General features: G+C 38.3%; 1 pseudogene across 1 annotated transcript in view; it reads left to right on the top strand.

Moving 5' to 3' along the window:
• Window positions 1–17971, top strand: part of LOC114256065 (bifunctional nitrilase/nitrile hydratase NIT4B-like) — a 43111-nt pseudogene extending 25140 nt beyond the window's left edge. The window contains exons 6-10 of the transcript XR_014363344.1: window positions 6569–6748; window positions 10969–11259; window positions 14037–14318; window positions 14716–14891; window positions 17749–17971. The product of XR_014363344.1 is annotated as a bifunctional nitrilase/nitrile hydratase NIT4B-like (transcript). The remainder of the gene's footprint in view (window positions 1–6568; window positions 6749–10968; window positions 11260–14036; window positions 14319–14715; window positions 14892–17748) is intronic.
• The last annotated feature ends 5428 nt before the right edge of the window (window positions 17972–23399 follow it).

Here is a 23399-nt window from a genome sequence, read left to right as displayed (position 1 = left end):
ATTTATTGATATTTAGTTTTACTATTATTATATTCTTTTGTTAATCCTTACTTCTATGTAGTTATAGGAGACATGCATGAAATAATTAGGCTACATCAATTTGAATAATTCTATTATTTAACTCATTATGTTCTTCTTATCAAAGAACTAAACAAAATATTAGAAAAATATTCTTATATTTGTTCTTGCGACTATATTGTATTATAATATTATGTAAAAAATGCTACAATTCTAATTTCATAAAACAAGTAATACATGCCTCGGAGTATCCGATACTTCAAAATTAAGTATCCGATACTCTAAAATTAATTAAGAAGTATACAATACTTTTAGTAAGTATCTGATATGTATCCACGAGTATCGGTATTCAATACGGACACGATACGGATACGTCACCCTATTTGAAGTATCTGTGCTTCATAGATCTTGACATTAATACATCTCCTAGGGACACCTGAATGGCCTACCACTCGTTTGGTTTGAGCGATTTGGTGAGAAAAGAAAAGAATTGGGATTCTTGTGCCTCTCCTCTCGCATTTGGTTGCTCATTAGGTGAGCTGATAAATGGTGAAAAGGAAAATTCTCTGATAACACGTTACTTTTCCTTCTATCGATGAGAAGGAAACTGAATTTCAAGTTTTCATAATACCAAAATTGTCTATTAAAATACAAAGCATGGAAAAGATGCCTACCCATATCAAGACAATGTGAGACTTTGCTTCACAATGACCCCCTTAAACTCATTCATGTGGTTGGCGATCTTTATTTCTTAGTTTATTCCCTATAGTGTTAAGGAGCTCAGCCAAACAGCAGAAAACCAAAGCAGAGCCAAAGCAGAGGAGAGTCACGAGTCAGTTTAAAACAGAATTAGTTAGGCAGTTATGAATTAATCAGAGTTAGGTAGATTGGTTATATTTCAGTTACATGTAAACTGTAGTTAAATAGTAGTTACACAGTTATTCTCTATAAATATGTATATGCACTGTAATCAAAGTTTTATGAAATGAAACAGATTCAGTTTTCCTTTATGGTATCAAAGCCACATTCAAGCTCTTACGAGTACTGTTCTTGAAAGATAAATCAATGGCATCTTCACTGCCATCTATGAATCTCTCTTCTTCTGCGATCGCATTAACTCCATCTTCAACATCATCTTTTATTCCTCCAAACCTTGCTCTTCTCATCACAAATCTAAATTCAGTTGTGAATGTCAAACTCGATTCTACAAATTTCATCATTTGGAAAAATTAAATTCAAAATATCTTGAAAGCTACGCAGCTTTTCCAATTTGTTGATGGCACATAGGTATGTCCATCATCTACTGTTACTAATGAACACAGCAATGTGATTCTGAATCCAGAGTATACACAATGGATGATTATTGACTCTCACATGCTCAGTTGTTTGACTGCAACTCTCTTTCCACCTATCTTCACTTCTGTTCTTCATTGTTCTACAAGTCATGAGGTGTGGAATGCTCTTATCAAACGTTTCACATCCTTATCAAGATCACATATTCACCAGTTGAAGAACAAACTTGATCAAGTTGTCAAAAAGGGCCATACAATGGATGAATACTTGACTCTGATCAAATCCATTGCTGATCAGCTAGCTTTAGCTGCTTCACCTGTAGATGATGAGGATCTGGTTTTACTAATTCTTAATGGATTGCCTGATGAGTACAATGCATTTAAAACTTCCATCCGAACTCGATCTGAATCCATTTCTATTGGAGAGTTATGTTCTTTGCTAAACTCTGAGTCTATTCAGGTTGAATCCTCATCCAAGCAAGGCCATAATGCCGAGATTCCATTTGCTTATCATACTTCAAGAACTTCTTCTCGAGGTGGTTATAAAGGAGGTTCTTACAGAGGTCGAGGAAGAGATGGTAGCAGATTTTTCGGAGGCAATTCTTCTAGTTCTCGAGGCAGAGGAGGTAACTCTTATGGACAGAGTTTACATCAAGGTTCTTCTCAAGGAGGATATCACTCACCTCATTCTTCTACTGCTCAACATCCTCATTCTTCTACTGTTCAACATGTTTCTTCACAAGTACTTTGTCAGATTTGTGGCAAACCAAATCACTCAGCATTAGAGTGTTGGTATAGATTGGAGACTTCCTTTCAGCCTGCCAGGTCTTCCACTTCTCAAGTATATGTTGCCTCCACATCCTCTCAGCCTGGTTCTGTCATTGGTGATAGTTCTCATATCAACACTAACACTAACTGGTTTCTAGACTCTGCTGCTACCAGCTATATTACAAATGATTTGAACAATCTAGCCTCATATTCGCCATATCATGGTTCTGATCAGGTCACTGTTGGAAATGGGAATACATTGCCTATACATCACACTGGTCAAGGTCTCCTCCCTACACCCTCCTTTCCTTTTCATCTATCTCAAATGCTTCATGTTCCTTCCATATCTTCCAATTTACTTTCAGTTCATCAGCTTATTTCTGATAATAATTGCACTATTACTTTTGATAAAGATGTGTTTCTCATACAGGACAAGAGTACCAAGAAGGTGCTCTATAAAGGTTTTCATTCCCATGGTCTCTATCACCTTCCTAGTAGTTCCGTCCCGGCATCTGCTGCTACATCTACTGCATCATATTCACCAGCAACATGTTTTCATTGTACTGTTAATAGCTTTACTTCTTCTAATTGGCATTTTAGATTAGGACATCCATCTTCTAGAAAACTTCAGTATCTTGTTAAACATCACATGGTGTTTTCTCCATCTGTTGATATTAATAAAATGTGCTCCCATTGTTGTGTTCCCAAAAGTCATAGACTACCATTTAGTTTGTCAAATTCTACTGTCAATAAACCTTTGGCTCTCATTTACACTGATGTGTGGGGCCCATTCACTTCCACTGTTGCTCCCTACAAGTATTATGCAATTTTCATTGATGATTACAGCAAATTTACCTGGCTATTTCCCCTTTATTACAAAAGTGAGGTGTTCTCTAAGTTCTTGGAGTTGAAGGCTTTTGTTGAAAATCAGTTTTCTACTCACTTACAAGTTTTAAGAAGTGATAATGGGGGTGAATATCTTAGTAACAAATTTCTTGATTTTTTAAAAAGTAAAGCTATTCAGCATCAATTAAGTTGCCCTTATACTCTTGCTAAAAATGGTGTAGCTGAAAGGAAGCATAGACATCTCATAGAGACTACTATTGCACTTACGCATCACTCTTCTTTACCTTTTGCTTATTGGTTTGATGCCTTAGCCACATCTGTTTTTCTTATTAATAGGCTTCCTACTGCTAAGCTTAATTTTCTCACACCTTTTGAAGTCTTGTTCCAGCAGCCTCCTAATTATACATTTCTTAAAACCTTTGGTTGCAGATGTTATCCCTGGCTCAAACCTTATACCACTCATAAACTATAACCTAGGTCTGTGCCTTGTGTGTTTCTTGGCTATGTTCCATCTACTAAGGGTTATAGGTGTCTTGATCCTTCCATTGGCAAGGTGTATATCTCCAGACATGTTGTTTTTGATGAACATAATTTTCCTTTTGCTCCTTCCTTTGCAGTCCCATCTATTTCCTCTTTTTTGTCCCAGCTCAACTCCTTTTTCTGGCCTTCACAACCTGCTTCTGCTGTCATTTCCTCCAAACTTGTAGAATCTACACCTGTAGCTATACCTTCTAACAGTTCTACACCTGCAACATCTGCAGCTATACCTTTTACAAATTCTACACCTGTAGTTATGCCTTCCAAAGGTTCTTTTCCATCTATTCCTATTGTGTTTGGTTAATTTAATTCTGTTCAACCTCAGACTGTTCAGTCACTTGCCCTACAGTCTGTCCAGCCTCAGTTTGTTCAGTCACCTGCACTACAGTCTGTCCAGCCTCAGTCTGTTCAGCCTCAGTTTGTTCAGTCACCTGCACTACAGTCTGTCCAGCCTCAGTCTGTTCAGCCATTTGCACTACAGTCTGTTCATCAGTTTGCCTCCTAGTCTGTTTCTCCTCATCTGTTTTCTGTACCAATTCAGTCTCCTACTCTGCCTTATCTTTCTCAGGCTCCTTCTTTTATTCCCATTTCTTTTTTACCTGTTCTTCTTCCTTCTTTTCTTTCTACTAATACTCACTCTATGATTACTCGATCCAAATCTCAGCCACATTGTTTACTTACCACCACAGATCTTACTGAACCACAGTCCTATCAAGAGGCTTCTCAATCAAGTGCCTGGACTGCTGCTATGAAGGATGAATATGATGCTTTAATCCGGCAAGGGACTTGGACTTTAGTCTCTCTTCCACCCAACAAACAGGCTATTGGTTGCAAATAGGTATTTCGTCTCAAGAAAAATTCTGATGGCACTATTGCTCGGCATAAAGCCAGGTTGGTTACCAAAGGTTTTCTTCAAACTGAAGGTATAGATTATTTTGAGACATTTAGTCCAGTAGCCAAACAGCCTACTATTCGCATTCTTCTCTGTTTGGCTCTTCACTTTCAATGGTCTGTCAAACAACTGGACATTTCAAATGCCTTCCTTCATGGTGTATTAGAGGAGGAGGTCTACATGCATCAGCCTATTGGTTTTGTTGACACCACGCATCCTTCCATGGTTTGCAAACTCAATAAAGCCTTGTATGGCCTCAAATAAGTTCCTCGAGCTTGGTTTTTCACCTTTTCTTCCTTTCTTCTCACTCAAGGTTTTAAAGCTAGTCATTGTGATTCTTCTTTGTTTGTTAGGAAGACTTCTCACTCCATCACCATTCTTTTAATCTATGTTGATGATATCCTCCTCACAAGGAGTGACTCCTCTTATATTTTTTTCTCTCATTACCCCTATGCACTCTACATTTTCAATGAAAGAATTGGGGCTTCTTAACTATTTTCTGGGCATTGCTGTTACCTCTTTCTCCTCAGGTTACTTCTTATCTCAAAATAAATATGTTACTGAAATTTTAGTCAATGTTGGTATGACAAACTGCAAGTCTTCTCCTTCACCTATGACCATTAAATCTTCTACTGATCAAGAAGACCTGCCTTTCTCTCAGCCTTCCCTCTATCGAAGTCTTGTTGGTGCCTTGCAATATCTGACTATAACCCATCCTGACTTAGCTTTTGCTGTCAACCATGCTTGTTAGTTTCTTCAAACCCCTCTCACCAGTCATTTTGCTTTGGTTAAGAGACTACTGAGGTATCTTAAGGGCACTCTTCATCTTGGTCTTCAATTTAGTCCTGGCCCTTTCACTATAAATGCTTTTTCTGACTCGGATTGGGCTGGTTGTTCTCTTGATCGAAGATCTACCACTGGTTATTGTGTATTTTTAGGTCCAAACCTCATCTCTTGGTTAGCAAAGAAACAAGCCCACTGTCTCCAGGTCTTCTACTGAAGCTGAATACAGAGCCCTTGCTCAAACGGCTGCTGAACTTTGCTGGATTGGTATGTTACTCTCTGATTTGTCCATCTCTGTGTTAGCTCCTACCCTTTGGTGTGACAACATGTCTGCTATCTCCTTGTCCAACAATCCTGTCTTTCATGCAAGATCCAAGCATATTGAAGTGGATTATCATTATGTTCGTGAACGGGTTGCAGCCAAGAAGTTACACATCAATCACATCTCCTCCATGGATTAGCTTGCTGATTTGTTTACAAAACCTCTTGCCTCCCCTCGTTTTCTTTATCTCCAGACCAAGCTTCTGGGCTATCCCTCTCCCATCAGCTTGCGGGGGCATGTTAAGGAGCTCAGCCAAACAACAGAAAACCAAAGTAGAGCCAAAGCAGTGGAGAGTCACGAGTTAGCTCAAAACAAAATTAGTTAGGCAGTTATGAATTAATCAGAGTTAGGTAGATTGGTTATATTTCAGTTACATGTAAACTGTAGTTAAATAGTAGTTACACAGTTATTCTCTATAAATATGTATATGCACTGTAATCAAAGTTTTATGAAATGAAACAGATTCGGTTTTCCTTTATATAATAGTTGTAAAAGACTGTTTACAGATAAAAGCATGATAGGTGAAAAATCTGCTAATGTCCTCAACATTTTCTTTAACCTGTAATTTCATTTTGGAAAAGTTTCTCTTCAATAATCTAGGTGTTTAGGCAGTGGGTTTTTTTATAGATTTTTTTAGTTGTAGATTAATATTATTGGAGAAATTTTTTTTTTGTGTTTGGGAAGATAGTTGGGTTTTTTTTGTGGTTGGATGTGATGTTTGTGAGAGAAAAAGTGAAATAATTATGAAGTTTGATGTGATATTTTGTTTGGATTTGTTTTTTTTTTTTTGTTTTGTAACCAATTTGTCTTTTAGTAAAAAAAAAAATCAAAAAAAATCTTCCCAAACACCGCCAATATATCCTTCTTGTTTGATATCATGAGTTAGCATATGCTTTATAGGCCATTGCAGTTGCTCTTTTGTAGAAGCAAGAGTTTATTAGTATGAAAATGATACTGTTTTCAGATGCAGCAGTAAAATTTAAGGTCTGAAAAAATCACAACTTCATGAGAGACCTCACATTTCATTTTTATGTTTTCACAGTGAATTTTTATTTTTTCTTTTTTTATTGACATTCTTGTTGATAAAACCTGTTCTTATTCTCTGATCAGATAAAGCAGAGCGGCTGATTGCTGGTGCTGCAGCATATGGATCACAGTTAGTTGTGTTTCCTGAGGCATTTGTTGGTGGTTATCCTCGTGAAGTGTTTTTTGATGCCATGTCCGAAACCCAATCAACTGATGGAAACAATGAGATCCAAAAGTATCATGCTTCAGCTATTGATGTTCCTGGTGAGATGCCTTTTTGTTGAAACGCAGTTTTTTCCCATTTTTCTTATTTTTGTTGTTTTTATGTGAAATGAGATTTCTCGAGAAGGAAAAATGAAAAGACAAACTGCATTGCTTATATAATTGCAAAGTGCATTCTTGATGTTAATGTAAACCCACATACTCCACCTACTCCACCTACTTCACTACACCTACACCTACTCCACTCTCCACCCACATCTCCTATATAATGTACATACAATATAACAATCAAAATCAATAAAATCAATATATACATAATTGTTTCTCTCTTTCTTTCCCTATACATTTATTCTTACATGGTATCAGAGCTAGGTTAAGAACCTAGTATTTTCGTTCCACCGGCGGGCGGCAATCTCGCCTTGGCCGCCCGCCGGACAAACCCAAATTTTCCTAATTTCTTCTTCAATGGCAGATTCTTCAACAACACTTCACCACCAGCAGCACCACCAACTACTCCACTGTCAAGCCACCACCACTGCAACTCCACAACCGGGCCATCATCACCGATAGCCTCACTCACCTTGGCTGCTTCATGTTCTTCTCAGGCCGAACCTTACACTAATCCAACACCCAGAGATCCCATTGAACTCCATCTGCACACACTGATAAACATACCACACGCACACACAGCCAATACACCAGGCATACACCTGCACACGATTCACACAGACCACAGCCCAGCTCACACACACCAGCGATGCATGATCTCTCTCGGCACCTGGTCTCTCTCTCTCTGGCATGCACTGGTTCGGCGATGAAGAGATGACACACATACGCACATGCATCTGCTCTCGGGCACTGTCACTCTCTCTCTGCGGGGTGTCTGTGTGTTGGGTCTCTCGGCCATGCATTTTTGGGAGGACATTCTATTCTCTCACTCTCTCTCTCTCTACAACGCACACGGGTTTCTCTCTCTCTCTTTGAGGGGGCCACCCAGTCAAACCCTCTTCCTCTCTCTCTTTCGGCACCTCACAGCAGATGCATACACCCACGGCCATGAGCTCTCTCTTGGCTCTCTCTATGGACAACACATGCACTGGCTCTTTCTCTTCTCTCTCTATAACACACTGACTCACGGCATAGACATTGATCATTCACAAACACACACCAGCTCTCACACACAGACTGAGCTCCTTCTCCCTCTCGGCTCTCTCCATAGACACAGCCCACATACACACTGACAAACACACACCCTTGGAGCTACACAACACACCCAGATACACACCATACATTCACACCCCAATACAGACAGCACGACACAGACCCACACCACTCACTTCCCGTGGTCTCCCACATGCACTTTATGATGAAAACATTTACCTCTCTCTCTGGTCCCTTTTTCTCTCCACCAGACCCACTTTAATCATATTCATCATTTGCCTTCATTTATTCCACCCACCAGCGCACATGCTTTCCTCATTAATCCATTTTTATTATTATTATTTTTATTATTCTTATTATTCTTCACACCAAAAAAAAAAAAAAAAAAAAACATTCACTAACTCGTTTTTCATTCCACAAACTTGTCATTTCTTCATGCCGGGCTCAATCCCGATCACAATTTTACATACACACACAAAAAAAAAAAAAAAAAAAATACAAACCAAAACAAATCCAACACCCACAAACAAAAGATTTGTTTTCTTTTCTGCAAACGGCCATTCACCGACCTCACTTCTTCGCCTCTTCCGCCGGTCTTTTCTTCTTGCCCCCGTCCTGGGCGGCCCTTGCCGGTGCTGCCTCCGTGTTTCCCACACCGCCGAGCACGTTCACTCCCCCCTGCTCCTCCACTACAGCATATAGCGGCCCTCCAAATCAGAACATCACGGTGGCCTTCCGCTTCAGCTCCTTGTTTTCCGTCTTTAGCACACTTATCTCTGCTCGCGCATCCTTATACATGCGTTGGAGCAGAGCCAGTTGGGCGTTTAACTGCTGCACCTCATTTGTCCTACTCTGCAGCCGGTGCGACAAGTTTGTGACCGCAGTCATGGTCTCCACACATGACTTCAATGTATACTGATTGGCCTCAATATCAGTTTGCACCGCCATTTTTTGCTCCACAGACCGCATCGGAAAGTTCAACGGAGCAAAACCAGAGGTGTTTGGTTGAGGTTCACTGGCCACCGCACCAGTTATCTCTCTTGTTGACTCGTTGAGGTCGGGAAAGAGAGTGAGCAGACCACGGGACGACGAAGCCATTTTCTGGGCAACAGAGTGTTACAGAGTCTCTCTCAGAAACGGAAGAGTTTTTCAGAGGCTGGGCAACAGAGTGTTACAGAGTCTCTCTCAGAAACGGAAGAGTTTTTCAGAGGCTTTTCGCAGGTTTTTTTTGTCTCAGCCTCTGCCTCAGGTTCTGTCTTGGTTAAATAGCCGAGGCCGCCACTTGACGCCAGACGACAAAACGGGCGCGCAAGCCAAGGTAGTCACGCGCCTCGCCATCATGTCCGGCACACCTTTTTATGAATTGGGCACGCCTTTTGATGGCACACCTTTTGACAGATTGGGCGCGCCTTTTGAGGGTGCGATATATCTATCTACATGTATATCTTTTGGGCAGCCTATCTACACACTCATACAGTGTCTTCTACAACGGTCAGCTTTATCACTCCCTTTGTTTCAACCTCAAATAGGTTTCTATCTTCACACCTATTTGAGTTTGAGGGGGGGTTATACATATATTATGTATCATGGTGAGCATGGTTACACACCATGGGAACCACCCAAGCCACCCCATGGCGCACTCCCTAAGTCGCCCCCTTGGTGCACCACCACAAGCTTCTACAACGGTCCGACATGACCCCATAAACTGTCCCGACATTGATTCCGGTCAGCTTCTACAACGGTCCGACATGACCCCGTAAACTGTCCTGACATTTATTCCGGTTCGCTTCTACAACAACGGTCTGACACGACCACACAGTGTCTGCTACATCGGTTCGGCATGACCTCGTAAACTGTCCTGCTACAACGGTCCGACACGACCATACCGTGTCTTCAACAACGATTTGACACAACCATACAGTGTCTCCTATCCTATTTTATTTTATTTGTCAGTTTACTTTCCTGTTTTGTTACTCTCTTCAACCTCAAGTTGGTTAGTTCCTATCCTCATTGAGTTTGAGGGGGACTGTTAATGTAAACCCACATACTCCACCTACTCCACTACACCTACACCTACACCTACTCCACTCTCCACCCACGTCTCCTATATAATGTACATACAATATAACAATCAAAATCAATAAAATCAATATATACATAATTGTTTCTCTCTTTCTTTCCCTATACATTTATTCTTACACTTGATATTGTCATATTGACTATATTACGAAGGTAGGGAAAAGAGATTACATAATAAAGAGTAAAATTTTCTATCAAGTTCGCATTGTCCTTTGATTTTATTGTGTAGTGGTGATCAAAAAGTGCGTGAGGCTGCACAGAGTTTGGGACATATATATATATATATATATATATATATTTGGGTTAATTGGACTTTACTCTCAATTATCACAAAATATAATTTTACCCTCTGAACTTTAAAATCATACACGTAAATACCTCAATTATCAAAAAATCATAGAGACCCCCTCAAGGAAAGAAAGTGAAGCAATTTTGATAGTTGAGGGTTCTAAATATACGGTTCTAAAGTTGAGAGGGTAAAGATCATTAGTTTAGTTGAGGGTAATAGTGCAACCAACATTTTTTGCCACATATACATTGGAGGTTGTAACCTAGGGAATGGGAGAGTCTTGCCACGCGAACCCTTTAACCTACTAGCTTTTTTTTTTCCTTAGGGCAATCCTCACGTTAGAAGGAATACGTTCTACTATTTCATTTTTTCCCACTAAGCCTAGAACTTTGGTTTTCTCTCTTCTTTTCTTCTCTCTCTCTCTCTCTCCATATTTTTCTGAACAGGAATAGGGGTGGTATCATTGATGTATTGCTTGTCTCAAACTAGTTAGGTGTAATTCTTGTAAACTAAAGAGGAAAAGAAGAAGATGAAATAACTAGTGTTCTGCGTCCTTTTCTGAATGTCAATGAAAAGAGGTAGCAGTGGATGCTTAAAATGGCAAACAATGTAATAAATTGCCTCCCTTTGATGTCTTTGAAGCTATACTAAATCATTGTGTAATGACATCTTATCACTGGTGGAATTTATTGTTACAATGTGTACTTTGCTGATTTGATCGTTGCCTAAACAGGTCCTGAAGTCGATAGGCTTGCAGAAATTGCTGGTAAATACAAAGTCCACCTAGTAATTGGAGTGGTGGAGAGAGTAAGGTCCTCTCTTTTTTCTGCTGTTCTGTTTTTTGATTCGCTTGGTCGGTATCTTGGAAAGCATCGGAAGCTGATGCTAATGGCATCAGAATGCAGAGTAGGGTGTGCTGGAGCCAAATCGTCACCGCCTATGTATGAGAGCATGGTTGAGAGAATGGGTGGCCTCATCTGTTGGGACAGAATGCCGCTACTCAGAACTGAATTGCATGCTAAAGGTAATTTTTTTTGGGATTGATTTTGTTGTTCTTATTTTCTAATGAACTCAGCTGTTATTTGGGTCTCTGCTAATTTTTAATCCTTTTAATCCGAGTCAATGTATAGATTGGACAAGGGGGGTTCTGTTTTGTTCCTGAAATCATGTTTTCATAACTCCCTTTGCTTGGTTCTCATTTTTTAAAAACAATTTTAAAAAATTTTTATACTCTTATTTTTCGTATTTTTTTGTTTTTACTGAATTTTTTAAATATTTTATGTAAATTTTTTACTTTTTAGATACACCTAACATTAATACACCTAAAAAGTAAAAAAATCATAAAAAAATCTTTTAAAAATTCATTAAATATCAAAAATACAAAAAAAATATAAGAATTTAGTTCATTTTTTGTATTTTTATGTATTTCTTAATTTTTTAAAATATTTTTTCACAATTTTTTTACTTTTTAGACACATCTAAGTAAGGTGCATCTAAAAAAGTAAAAAAAATATTTAAAATTTTAAAAATATTTACTAAAAATAAAAAAACACGAAAATAAAAAAACTCAATTTTCAAAAAATTTAATCCAAAAGACTCAAACCACACACAATAGTATTTATCGAAAAATTATCACGAGCTCCTATCTTGTTAGCGATTTGGTAAGGTATTTTGTTTCCGTCTTATTGAAGACAATCTAACGTTCCTCTTCTTTTCCCTTTTTTTTTTTTTTTTTTTTTTTTTTTTTTTTTTTGCACTTATGATAGTAACCTCTTGTTTGGGAACATGTTAATTTAGTAATTTTTTGACTATTTAATTAAAATATGAGTTAAAAAAATTAGTATGTTTGGGATGATTTTTTGACTTTTTACAAAAAGATATGCAAAAAGTAGAGAGAAAAGAAAATCATTGACTTTTTGGTATAAGTTGTTGACTTTTTGACTAATTTAGCCTCCGTTTAGGAAGTGGGTTGGCTTTTTGACTTTTTGGCTTTTTTGACTATATGAGCCTGGGCTCAAAAGCTTAGTTTGGGAAGGGGTTTTGACTTTTTAGCTTTTTAACTTTTTTTGTGAGAGAAGAGTGTAATGATTATGGAGTTGGATGGGATGGCTCATGAGCCTATTCTGTCTTTTATGGCTCATTGAGCCAAAAAAGCCCAATGAACCATTGACTTTTTAACTAAAAAGGAGGGTTTCCAAACGAAACCTAGCGGTAAGAATTGTTAAAGTTTATAATCAAGTGTTTGTTCCGGTTTTCCAAACTTATTTTTTTGGAAATTTTAGAGTTTTTGTTTGGTTAAGTCCAAAAATTAAAAAAAAAAAAAAGTCCAAAAACCTATTCACCCAAAAAATCAGTCCAAAAATCAAAAAAAGTATTCAATTTTTATTTTTTTTTCGGATGCACACTTGGAAACAAAAATGTGATTTAATGTGACTTGTTCTTTTTTGTTTGTTTTTTACTTTTTAATATGATTTGTTCTCCTTTGTTTTGTTTTGTTTTGTTTTGTTTTTTTTTTTTTTTTTTTTAGTATTGTTGAATAGTTTCAACAAGCTGACCAAAAGTCTAATGTGGCGAGACTTTGAATTTTACGTTGACACAATATTCAATGTAAAGGGATTCTAAATTTAAAAACAGAACAAAATTCAAAAATACTTTTGTATTTTAATGTTATAAAAGTTTGTAAGTTAGTTACTATTTTTTTTTTGTGCCAATTTGTGATTAAATTATTTATTTTGTGGTTGATATCATGAAATTTTATGATAAAGTTACAAATTTAATGGTACATATATATATATATATATATATATATATATATACCAAATTATTTTTTGATAAAGTTACAAATTTAATGGTACATATATATATACCATAAAAGGGTACATATAAAATTATTTTTTGATACATATGCAGTATGCACATATATAAACAGATATAGTAGTACTTTTGATATGACAATAATTTTTTTTTTTTTTCAATTTATTGTTGAATACATCATTTAAGCAGCACTTTTTCTCTATGTGTGGATGGAAATTTGAATTTCTTTGCAATAGTCAAATTTTTAGAAACCAAACACATATCCATGTTCAAAACATAGTTTTCAAATCACATTTTTGAAAAATAACTCAAAAAGCTAAAACCATAGTGAATATTATTTTCTTTTTCTTTTTACTGTTTATTACCATCTTTCTTTTATCTGTATTGAACAAAAAAGAAAAGAAAAAAAGAAGAAGAAGAAGGGGTATCTAGAACACTTTTGATTCTAAGTCGATACTTCTAACATAGGGTGAGTGGTTCAATGATTAAGACTTATCCTATTAACCTTGAAGTTGTGGGTTCAAATGGAAGTAAAAAGGCTAAACTTGTTTTGATTATACGTTACATGCAAATATCTGACATCCACTAAAAAATTATAATTAAGACAAAAGAAATAGAGTTATTTTGTCCATATAAATTAAGAGTCTTAAATAAGTTTCAAAAATTATATTTTACAACTTAAAAATATTCATTTTTTATTTTTCAAATTAGTTGAAAAATATAATAAATTATAATCTAAAATTGCAATCAAACACAGTTAGTGAATTTTTTTTATTAAAAAAATTGTTATTTCGCAAGATGAATGGGATGCAACTTTGTTTGAGATCTGTGGATTATAAAATTGCCGGTATAACAATTACATTGTACTCCTTAAATTCACAAATATCCATGTTCGCTACACTGATTTTCCTTAAATTTACTCTCTTGTTGCATTCCCTCTCTCAACACAAAAGCATCCTTCAATCTTTTATTTTTCCATTATTGTAGGTATTGAAACATATTGTGCCCCCACGGCCGAGGCAATGGAGGCGTGTCGAGCCTCTATGACCCATATTGCCCTGGAAGGTAGCTGCTTTGTTCTATCAGCAAACCAGTTCTGCCACAGAAAAGACTACCCACACCCACCAGAACATACACCTGGAGATTTGAATGGCAACCACTCACCCGATACAGTGGTGTGCTGTGGAGGCTGTGTCATTATTTCACCATCAGGAACCATTTTGGCTGGACCTAATTTCCAAGGAGAGTCCCTTATCTCGGCTGATCTAGGTAGTACAACTTAAATTTCTTTGGCTTTCTTCCTATGTTGTTTTCGGGCCCATTTGGTGCAACTTCTTGCGAGCTGATAATCTCAAATCAAAAACTAAAAGCCCTTCTCAATAAAAAATTTTCCAACTTATTTTTGCTGCATAAGCTGCAAGCAAAAGCTACAGAAAGCACTCTGGCACAAACTAACCCAAAAAAAGAAAAAAAAGAAAAAAAAAAGAAAACTATAAGCAACCCTTATAAGCTGCACCTATTGTAAATGTAGTGCAAAAAATTTGAACTTTCACTAAATTTTAATATCTTTTGAGGTCCAAATGCCTCATGTTCCATTTGGTTGCAAGCATTACGCATATCAAATTTGAAATGTACTTATTCTTGATGTTTTCTCTGTTGCTTCCAGATCTTGGAGAAATCTTGCAAGCGAAGCTTGAATTCAGTGGCATTGGCTGCAACATGGGACGAACCACATGTCCAACTAAAAGTGGGGGTCCAGATCTCCACGAAGTAAAAACAGAAGTCGACAATGTCCTTACTAGTAATGACTGAGCATTGTACAGCCCTCGTAAGTGTCTCCTGGTAAGACAAACAGGGGACCAGGCTCAGCCTGTTTTCTGTCACCTAAAGCTTTAAAATATACAAAAAAATCATGGCATTGTAGATGCAATGACTTCCTTTTGGCTCAAAAACATGTTTTCAAGTTGTAGAAATTGGGGTTATGCTTTGCTAACCATTTTTTGCCTCCATTTGGCAAGAGCTAAACGGGGCTTTTTTGGCTATTTTAGCCACAAAAAACAAAATATCACATCCAACCCATAATCATTACATTCTTCTCTCACAAAAAAAGCCAAAAAAACCAAAAAGCCCTTCCCAAACCAAACTTTTTAGCCCAGGCTAAAATAGCCAAAAAAGCCAAAAAGCCAACCCACTTCCCAAACGGAGGCTTTATGTGTAAAGTGAGTTGCGTGGCAAGATGGATTGTGTTAGGTTAGTATATCTATCTCTGAAGGGTGAAGCATTTTGAGGCAAAGCTATCATTTTATTTTCACACATCTGATTAGTTTAGGACACATCCTTAATGAAATATTAATTTAATGACAATTATATCCTAAGTAAAAATGATCATAATATACATCCAGTAATACTCATAATATTATATAGAAAATTGTTTGTACACATCTTTTAAGAACAAAAATAATCTCGATGCACACCTTTTAAATTAAAAAAATTAAACCTTAATTTTTTGTCACTTTGCTTCTTCACCAGGGTCATCTTCAGATCCCAATAATCCCACCATTCTCAACCACAAAGATTGGTGAAGCCCCAATGAGGTTCTTTATAGCGATCCCGGGTTTGTCCCCTTTATGTACAGTGTTCCGGACATAGGTTCTGTGGAGTTGGTGGTTGTATGTCTTGTTGTCATCCTTTAATTCTATATGTCTGAGCTTTAGGATGTGTTGAGCGTGTTTCGAACAGGTGGGATGAGCCTTAGTTCAAATTCTTGTTGCCTAGTTTTTGAGTGGTCCGCTCGAGCGGGTCCTTGTGCGCTCGAGCGGAGATTCCATACTTCCAGCATTTCGTGTCTCTACAAAAGTACTGCAGACTTGTTTTTCACGCTCAAGCGGGTTTCCCTACGCTCGAGCGGGTTTCCCTACGCTCGAGTAGGCCCTTTTGGCGCTCGAGCGGATGTTCACTGTCTGAGAAAATACTGGGAGGGGAGAATCCACGCTCGAGCAGACTGGTTTTCGCGTTCGAGCGAATGTGTTTTGTTTTTGTGTCTTGGAGCTTGAGCGGGCCTTCATGCGCTCGAGCGGGTTCAGTTTTTGTGCTAGACGCTCGAGCGTCATGTTCTACGCTCGAGCGGGGGTGTCGTATATCAGTTGACAGTTAGGCTATTTTGAATCACTTTTCAACTTCCACTCTCTCTCTCTTACTTTTCCGAAAAGCCATTGTTGAGAGCTTCTCTCACTACTTTCTCCCTTCTCTCTTAGGATTGATCTAGTTACAGTGTTCTCCTACCCTTTGGCCTTTACAAAAAGTGTGTTGATCGTCGAGGGCTACGTTTTGATCCGAAAAGTTTGGAGTTTGGAGCACTTTGAGTTTGGTCCTCTCCTCCGTTTGAGCTCTAACTTCGAGGTAGGGATATCCTACTCCATCTTATAAGCTTTGTCTTTAAATTTTGACATTTTGATATGTTGGGGGTTGTTGAGAAATTTTGAGAAGGTTTTGGGGTCTTTATGTAATTTTCAAAAGATGGGGTTTCAAACATATAAACCTTTATGTATGTAATACATTGGAAGATGGACTTGGTGTTGGATTATTGATGGAAAACGGAATCTTAGAGTTGGTATTGTAAATATGGGAAAAAGCCCTAACTGTTTTGATAAATTAATTTGTATAATTAATTTAGGAAAATGAGAAATTGAATAGGAAATATTCAAATTGGAAAGGTACGGGATCAAAGAGTGTTGTTGGATTAATTTATCGCTCACCTAGATAAAATGTTGATACTTTATCCATTTGGTGCATTTATTTTCTGTTTAGAAATAACTGCTTTGGACTATCGGTGGAGGATAGTCTTGATTGTTGTAGACAATGCATGATGATTAGGCAAACAATAACTAATCAATTGGGTATGTTATCGAATGCGGCGGTTGGTATAATACATCAAATTTTGAATTGATTGATTGAACTTGTATATGATAATTGTTTATATACATTGTATTGTGTGGGAGGAGATGTGGGATGTACTCCACGGTTTATTGGAAGATGGGGAATGGACCTCTAAACCGGATTTGTTTGAGATTGATACAACACTACAATGTGTATCATTTGTGAATTATAGAAGTGTTTTGTTTGACATTGATGTAGCACTAAAATGTGTATCACTTGTCTTGATTGATTAAATTTGTATATGATAATTGCTTATATACATTGTATTGTGTGGGAGGAGATGGTGGATGTACTCCACGGTTTATTGGAAGATGGGGGATGGACCTCTAAACCGGATTTGTTTGAGATTGATACAGCACTAAAATGTGTATCATTTGTGAAGTATAGAAGTGTTTGTATGATTTGATATAGCACTAAAATGTATATCATTATCATTTGTGAAGTATGAAAGTGGTTTTATATATTATTGATACAGCACCAAAATGTGTATCCATAATGAATTTTGAAAGTATTTTAGTGATGAGTTATAATCTCATTAAATTATTTGGCCAGACTCTGAGCCTTGTTTTCAAACTTGATGACGAATAAGGAATGGAAGGTGAAATATAGCATGGGCATGATTGTCATGAAACTGTAATATGACATAAGTTGGAATATAAGTGTGGACCATCTATTGAATGTTATTATTTTAGTCATTGTTTATAGTTGGTTTAGTATATTTCTACTGGGCTGTGGCTTACCCTATATGGGACTTCATTTTCAGGTACCGACGGTATGCCACCTCCAAGAACATAGCTTGGGAGGCTAGAGGCAGACAGACTATTTTGTTATTTTGTTTTCTTTGGATGTATTTCATGTAAATTCAGGCCAAGGGCTTAATATGTATTTGAGTTAGTACTCTCATTTTGTAACCAAGTGTTGACTTGAAAATTTGTAAGCCTATAGGGCAGTTACTTTTGTTATCAACATGTAATACATTTCATAAGGATACTCTGATGATTGTAATATAATATCTTTTTCTTGTAATTTGACTGTATGATGTTATGGGTTTATTTTGAGGGCATTACAACTTGGTATCAGAGCGTACCGGGTTCGAATACTTTGGGTACGTGGGAAGTGATTAGTATCACAATGAGTTTGTCTCGCTTGTTAGAGACTTAGATGTAATGTTATGTGCTTATGTGATAACATGTTTATGTGACTACTTGGGTATGAGATTTAGTTTCCGGGATGGTGATTGGATCCTTGGATTTCTGTGAGTCTTGTTGGAAAAGCACTTGATCAATGCTGTTTCTAACCAGAACTCTAGTAACGCCTCGGAACTATCGTTATCCGGAAATGAAATTCGTAAGTGCTTATGTCTTTATGTGCTTACGTGGAATGAATTATAGTTGTCCATCGTGTTAGGACGCTAGTGAGATAGTTTCGGCACCCTTGTTGTTGTACTAATACCTTTGTTACTTTTACTAGGATGCCTAGATGAGGGAGTTGTGATTTCCTTCCTTCCGCTCGGGAAGAGTTGCGGAAACAGTTTGTGGAGTTACGCCAAGGTACTATACCTTTGGTACGGTTTGAAAGATGGTTTGCTAACCTGTCGAGGTTTGCTCCAGAATTGGTGGAGACGGAGGAATTGCGTTATTCAGAGTTTGAGAGTAGGCTGTGTGACGACATCCGAGAAAGGATTGTTGGATCTTGGCATAGGAGTTATAGTGTGCTTGTTGAGGCTGCGACTCATGTGGAGGCAGCGATGCTAGCTATGGGCCAAAATAGGAAGGAGGCCATTTCGGCGACTCCTGTGACTTAGAGTGTTGGTAGGCCTTTTAAGAGGCAGAAGGGTTTTAATCCACAACAATTTCAGAGAGCTCAGTCTGGCTCTATTTTTCCAGTGCTGAGTCTAGGTTTGGGAAAGGGTGAACATAAGGTTGTCACTTGTTTCAAATGTGGTCAGCTGGGCCATAAGTCCCCAACTTGCCCACAGAGAAAGAGGGCAGGGTTGGCAGTTCGACCAGTAACTGCCCCACCAGAATCATCTAGCCAGTCAGGTTTTGGGTTGATCGAGTGTTCAATGAGGAAGCAGTTGTTGGGGTCTCCATCAGCTCAGACTTTGAACCAGTCTCGTGCACAGGAGCCGTTTACTTGTTGGGTGTGTAATCAGCCGGGTCATATCAAACGTTTCTGTATTCAGCCAGGGGCTTCTTTGGGGGTTTTACAACCTAGTCGAGTCCAGCCTTATTTGACTGGACAGGGGCAGTATCGTTTTGGGGGACAATCAGGCCTGATTTCGAGGGCCTTAGGAGAGTCAAGTTCCCAAGCCCCAGTTGGGGAAGTTCGCAGTTGTTCCAAGTGTGGCCGGTTGGGGCACATCAGTAGTTCTTGTCTGTGGCTTGTAAGCTCATAGGATATCTTGGGTTGGGGATGACCAACCTTAGCGGTCCAGTAAGGGACGATAGTGGTGGTAATACCGATGGGGTGGTTTTGTTTTGACTAATCCGTTTTGTAATCGGTGAATTATCGTTTTGTAATCATTGGGTTCTGTTATGTAACCAATGTGTTTTGGAATCGTCAGAACATCAAGGTTGTTTGTTTCTATATATATATATATAGTTATGTGTGCTTGTGCTTATCTATTTTCTTGAAATGGGTAGATTAGAGCATGTTGTGGCTCTAAAATTTTTATGAATGTATAAGTTGTTGTGAGACCATAAAATTTTTGGTAATAATGCATTTGTATGCGTGTGATTGGTTTGGGAAAAATCAGGGCTAATGAGCCATGTTTTTAAATTTGGAAGGATTACCGAGGGATGCGTACCTTAATCAGGATTACTAAGGGGTGAGAACAGTTATACTTGCCGAGTGTTCGGAATTTCATTAGTGCTATCTAATTGATCCTATGTGCGTGAAAGTGATGTTGATCTACTGTCGCAGGAACTCCTCAAGGGAATGTGAAGTGTGCGACTAATACTAGATGTAGTATGTATTCAACATGGTATTTTACGGGGACATAGTGCATAATCTGGTTAGGAATAGACTTTTACCTTCGTGGTAGGTAACGTTACTAAATTTGCATATGTACTGACTGGTCGTTTCGATTGAGGGAGTGTTAGTCCCTATATAAGGTTGTGGTTGTTGCCATTGGAGAGTGGTGTGTTGTGAGCAGCTGGTGCTATATCTCGGGTAGTAGTATATGGGTGTCTCCTAAGTTTTAGGGCTCATTTATTATGATCGAATGCGATAGGTTTGTACCTTAGCACTGGTTAAGTCAGGAGATGCTATCGGAGGGGTTGATTGGGCGTATAGCCCGTGGTTAGGGTGTGACCCGTGGATGGAGTCACAATGGTATGGTGTTTGCAGATGAAGGTGCTATGTTTGCTGGTGTTCGGTACGAACGGTTACTTGGTAGTGTTAAATATCGTGGTGTAGCAAACCCCGTCAGTTAACTCGGTATGAGGGAAGAGGTATGCAAATTCTGTTACTTCGAGTTCAGTCGAGGTGGTGAGTGAAATCTCTAAATGAGGAAGTTTTGCATAGTGCGGTGTGTGATAGTGCGTGGTTCATATGTTGTTAGTAGATGATGTGTAGAAGGGGATCACTCTTAGGGAACCCCAGGCGAATGCCTTGGTGAGGCTATAATGTGGTTACTGATGGAATTGCGTGGTTTGAGGTTTGGTAAAGCTAGGTCACTTTGATATAAGTGTCCGTCATCCAGTTTGAATTGTGATAGTACAAGTGAGGAAGTAAGGTTGTGTAGAGTGAGTGAGGCACTCTTTTAAAGTCGTTTTGCCTCGTTCGGTCCTTGTTTATGCGTTGTAAGGCACGGGGGTGTGCAAAGTTATCCTTTATGTTGCTGTGTTGTTGGGAGCTTCAAACGTTTAGGAGTCCTTATCATGAAAGTACTGTTTTTTTTAGGGATTGCGTCATCACTGTGAGTATGGCGGGTTTTGTGGGTTGGTTACGTTGTGATTCGCTTGAGGGACATTGAGTACTTTTCGTAAACTAAAATGATTTTGAATCGAAATGTGAGTTTGCGATCCTTGTTTTCGGAAAATAATTTGAGGAGAATCTTTGAGTTCAGCTGTGGCCAGTTGCAAATGACATGTTTAAGTGGTGACGGTGTAAGTCTGAATACCTTTTAAAAAAAAAAAAAAAAAAAAAAAAAAGAGTACTTTGAAACAAACGGAGCAAATAAAATAGATTCTTTAACCTGAATGGAATATTTGTGAGAAGTTAGATTTGACCTAGCCTGAGGTGCTGGTTACATGTTGTGTGTCTTTGGTAAGACCTTAAAATTTTATGGTGTAAATGGGCCATAATGTTGTTCCTTACCCTTGCTTCGTCTTGCGTTCCTGTTTTGTGAAAGTCGACTGGAAGCCTTGTGTACAAATGATTTCATATTTCCTATGTTGGGGTAGTAAGTACTAGATACTGGTTTGAGTATTGTCGGTAGTCGAGACGTAGTGGATGTCTCAGAACATTGTAGTGGTTGCGTGTGGCTTACTATTATCATTGTTATCGGGTCTTGGAGGACGGGACCCTTCCATTAAATGAGGTGTCGTGGAAACATAATGGGGTTGGACAAAACCACTTGGGTAAGTGAATTTCAGGTCCGAGAGAAATATCCGGATCTATTTGTGGATGTTTGAGCATGCGTTGTATCCTTGTTGTTTTGTTAAAACTTTAGAGAGCAGTGACTATGTTTTAAGTTGAAAAACATTGCATATGTTTTGGTTTACGGAAGTATTTTGAAACTTCCCTTGAAATGGGAGTTTAATGTAACATTGCATATGCTGAATGTATTGTAAAACTGGAAACGTATCATGAACATTGACTATGATATAAAATTGTGAATCATGTATATTGGAAATCGTTGGGTTCGGAAGAAATGCATGTGGGTAATACGTGTTGTGATGTATACTGTAGGTTGCCTCTCGAATAGAGACAGGGTGACCAGTAATGGGTCAGGTGGTTGATAGTTGAATTGTAATATTGTTGAGAAACTGATTTAATTTAAATCGTGGATGGTCATGCGTTATGGGTGACATCGTGTTTATGAAAAAATGTTTGCAAAATTTTTAAGTTTTGCATGGGAATTGCAAAAAAAAAAATTTTACTTCAGAATGTCAACGTTGAAAATTTGATTTTCTTTGAGAAATGTCTCATGAGCAAGAAAATAATTTCCCTTATATTTATACAAAAGATTTGCGTTGGTTGTTTTATTTGGAATTATAATTATTGAGAAGTGACTTAGCTGAGAGCGCTAGTCGGGTGTTTTGGTGATTTATCTCAGGAAGAGTTTGGTTTTATTGAGGCCTTTTGTGCCTGAGTGTTGTTTGTGGAACGTATTTCCTTAGTTAGTCCTTTCTTTTATGAGAGTTAACTACAAATTTGTTGAGAGAATAGTTTCTTCCCTAAGTGCTCGGGTGTTGAGTACTTTGTGGTCGGTTGACCTTGTATTGTGTTGTTTTCTTAATTTCGGGGACGAAATTTTTTAAGGGGGAGAGGTTATAGCGATCCCGGGTTTGTCCCCTTTATGTACAGTGTTCCAGACATAGGTTCCGTGGAGTTGGTAGTTGTATGTCTTGTTGTCATCCTTTAATTCCATATGTCTGAGTTTTAGGATGTGTTGAGCGTGTTTCGAACAGGTGGGTTGAGCCTCAGTTCAAATTCTTGTTGCCTAGTTTTTGAGTGGTCCGCTCGAGCGGGTCCTTGTGTGCTCGAGCGAAGATTCCATACTTCTAGCATTTCGTGTCTCTGCAAAAGTACTGCAGGCTTGTTTTTCACGCTCGAGCGGGTTTCCCTACGCTCATGCGGGTCACGCTCGAGCGGGCCCTTTTGGCGCTCAAACGGATGTTCACTGTCTGAGAAAATACTAGGAGGGGAGAATCCTCACTCGAGCAGACTAGTTTTCGCGCTCGAGCGAATGTGTTTTGTTTTTGTGTCTTGGAGCTCGAGCGGGCCTTCTTGCGCTCGAGCGGGTCCAGTTTTTGTGCTAGACGCTCGAGCGTCATGTTTTACACTCGAGCGGAGGTGTCGTATATCAGTTGACAGTTAGGCTATTTTGAATTACTTTTCAACTTCCACTCTTTCTCTTACTTTTCCGAAAAGCCATTGTTGAGAGCTTCTCTCACTACTTTCTCCCTTCTCTCTTAGGATTGATCTAGTTACAGTGTTCTCTTACCCTTTGGCCTTTACAAAAAGTGTGTTGATCGTCGAGGGCTACGTTTTGATCCGAAAAGTTTGGAGTTTGGAGCACTTTGAGTTTGGTCCTCTCCTCCGTTTGAGCTCTAACTTCGAGGTAGGGATATCCTACTCCATCTTATAAGCTTTGTCTTTAAATTTTGACATTTTGATATGTTGGGGGTTGTTGGGAAATTTTGAGAAGGTTGTGGGGTCTTTATGTAATTTTCAAAAGATGGG

This window comes from Camellia sinensis, chromosome 3, assembly GCF_055761805.1.
Source record: "Camellia sinensis isolate YWXY chromosome 3, ASM5576180v1, whole genome shotgun sequence".
Lineage (NCBI taxonomy): Eukaryota > Viridiplantae > Streptophyta > Magnoliopsida > Ericales > Theaceae > Camellia > Camellia sinensis.
Note: the sequence above shows the minus strand (reverse complement) of the source record. Positions and strands in the feature narration are given on the sequence as shown.